A 2,980-nucleotide genomic window follows, 5' to 3' on the forward strand; every position below is an offset into this window, starting at 1 on the left:
CACTGAGCAGCCCAATCTGGGGCCACGCTGGAGCCCGTAACCCATGGGGACTGGTGCCCCCTTGTGGGGAATGGCCCTGTACTGCATTCCCCATCCCATTCCCCCATCTGCATCTGGACTGGAGCAAGATTCCCCTAAAGAGAAGAGGCCCCGGAATCCAGTCCCCAAACCAGTGAGTGAGCCAGGACCCCTGATCTGGGATTTGATCATGGTCACTGCACAGCAATGGGGCATGTCTGCTCCTTCACTCATCCCTTTAAATAACTTAGCCATGTTCCCAAAATAGCCCGAGGGTTTGAGATCTCCAGATGCAGTGACTCTGCCCCAGCCCCCCAAACACACCGACTCGTTCTGCATTGGCAGGAAAGTGTTTTATTGCAAGAAGCAGCAAGGAAACAAAACTCAGGGACAGCTTCCAGAGCCCCGCCTGGGACAATCTTCTCCACACAACCTGCCCCCAATACTTAATAGATGTGGGATGGGTGGGGGGTGGCTATACTGTATCATGGGCACTAGGGGCAGCAGAGGGCGGGTGTGGGAAGGGGCGGCTATACTATATAATGGACACTAGGGGGCAGCAGAGGGCGGGGGCGGGAAGGGGCGGCTATACTGTATAATGGGCACTAGGGGCAGCAGAGGGCGGGGGCGGGAAGGGGCGGCTATACTGTATCATGGGCACTAGGGGCAGCAGAGGGCAGGGGCGGGAAGGGGCGGCTATACTGTATAATGGACACTAGGGGGCAGCAGAGGGCGGGGGCGGGAAGGGGCGGCTATACTGTATAATGGACACTAGGGGGCAGCAGAGGGTGGGGGCGGGAAGGGGCGGCTATGCTGTATAATGGACACCAGGGGGCAGCAGAGGGTGGGGGTGGGAAGGGGCGGCTATACTGTATAATGGGCACCAGGGCAGCAGCGGAACAGGGTCTGGGGGGACTGACAGTGCTGTGCAATGGGCCCGAGCTATATCGCTCCGTCGTAGTGCACAGGGAGCCCCCCATCACAGGCGATGCGGATGCGTTGGGTGCTGGTGCCCCCGTTGTAGTTGCAGGGCGGTCTCTGTGATCCCCCCTGCAGCCGGCAGGTGGTGAGGTCGAAGTAGGCGTTGCTGACTCGCAGGTTCCCACCTGCCGGGGTCCCCCCAGAGCCGCAGATGGTGGTGATGCTGGCAGCGCTGGCATGGATGAAGGTGTTGGTGAACTTGCAGACTGGCGAGGTCATGCCCCTGCGCTGCATCATCTGGTTGCAGTAGGTCCTGGTGTCCGGGGCGGCAGTCTTTGGGTAATCGACGTGCTGCCTCAAGAACTTGTCATAGCGCGTCTCCCCCCTGGCCAGAGCCAGGCACGCGGCCAGCAAGACCAGCAGCAGTGTTGGGTGGGGTCCCCTCTGGGCCATGATACCTCTGCTGCTGGCTCGCCCTGCAGTAGGGAGGAAATGGAGGAATGGACAAGGGGGAGGGGACCTGTTTGCACCATGGGACCTGCATCCACTCATCCCCTCCAGGCCCCCCGCCCCGCCGGGAGCTCCTTGCAGATTGCAGGCTAAGGCTGGCAGGCAGGCAGTCGCTTCATGCCAAACTCCAAAACCTTATTTGCAGAGCATTAAAGTTACCCGGAATTGCCTCAGCCTCTGCCAGAACGTCAAATGCTCCTGAAACCACTAATTAAAGAATTAAGTGGAGCACACCAGCTCCGCCCCACAACCATCACTCAAAGAGGGCAGAGTTAAGGGTACAGGGCTGGGCTGCATTTACTAGGTTCCAGAGATTTGAGGGCTTTTCTTTCTTTCTTTCTTTCTTTCTTTCTTTCTTTCTTTCTTTCTTTCTTTCTTTCTTTCTTTCTTTCTTTCTTTCTTTCTTTCTGCCGAGCTGAAGACACCCTTCCCAGCAGCCCAAGTGTGTGATATTGCCCTTCTCCATGGATTAAGCCAGCTCTCTCTTTTTGTCACGTGGATTCTGGTTGGCTAGTGGCCAGTGAGAAACTCTTACAGTCTAAATGGGCAAAGCACACCGAGAAAGGGTTGTTCTTCCCTTGTTACAGACGGGGAAACCGAGACAAAGAGTGGTTAAGGCTCAGCTTTTCAGCTCCCATTTGGTGACTTGGGTCCCACGGGGGTACATGAGGATTTGGCCTCAAGACCCCTTTAGGGGTTTGAAAAATCCCATCCTAAGACACAGAGAATGAAACCCAGGTTCCCTAAACCCCAGTGGGGAGCCTTGGCCACAACCCCAGCCTGCCACTAACTCTCTGCTTTACCTGTTTGTCCACAGTGCGTCCTTCATCCGCACTCCCAGCTCTCCCCCTTCTGTGACCCTAGATCCTGCTCCTCTCCCAGAGTGGGGGAGAGAACCCAGAAGTCCTGGCTCCCAGCCCCCCTTGCTCCAACCCACTAGACCCCACTGCCCCTGCAGAGCCAGTAGAAAACCCAGGAGTCTTGGCTCCCAGCCTCCCGCTTCTAACCACTAGACCCCACTGCCCCAGGAGAGATCTTAGGAGTGCTGACTCTAGATCTCACCTCCTCGTTCTTTTACCCTCTTGCCAAGATTGTGATCTCAGCTGCCTGGGGTCAATCCAGAGTCACCCCTGAGTGCAGTGGGGTCAGGGCCGGATTCTGCGTCCAGCCCCTCTGGGGTCAATCTGCAGTGACCCTCCCTCTGCATTTTCCCCCTGGCTGTGTCTGTTCTCAGCTCACCCAACTCCTGGGGCTCCTGTCAGAGATGGATCCAGCTGCCAGCAGAGCTGAGAGTCTCTGAGTCTCCTTCCCCTTCGGGTGTCATTATATAGAGCACGGCCAGGCAGCTGTGGGTGGGATGGGGCAGCTCCTCCCACCCAGGGCCTCAGAGATTCTGGGTGGGGCAGGGAGTTAGGGGAGAAGTGGGCACAGGGCAGGGTCCTGAGACACTGTGAACCCCACAGCCACAGTGCCTAATGCATCTCCCCCTGTTATCCTCAGTCCAACGCTATCCCCAAGCTGCGGAGAGAAC

The 2,980-nt window shown here is 57.5% G+C and overlaps 1 pseudogene across 1 annotated transcript; it reads right to left on the reverse strand.

The window, feature by feature from the left end:
• Positions 1 to 827: 827 nt before the first annotated feature.
• LOC311530066 (ribonuclease pseudogene) lies at positions 828 to 2,740 on the reverse strand (annotated as a pseudogene). Its single transcript, XR_014714744.1, has 2 exons — positions 2,689 to 2,740; positions 828 to 1,415 (listed from the first exon to the last, which is right to left on the reverse strand). The product of XR_014714744.1 is annotated as a ribonuclease pseudogene (transcript).
• Between the last annotated feature and the right edge of the window lie 240 nt (positions 2,741 to 2,980).

This window comes from Lepidochelys olivacea (genome assembly GCF_965140295.1).
Source record: "Lepidochelys olivacea isolate rLepOli2 genome assembly, chromosome: 13".
NCBI classification, from domain to species: domain Eukaryota; kingdom Metazoa; phylum Chordata; order Testudines; family Cheloniidae; genus Lepidochelys; species Lepidochelys olivacea.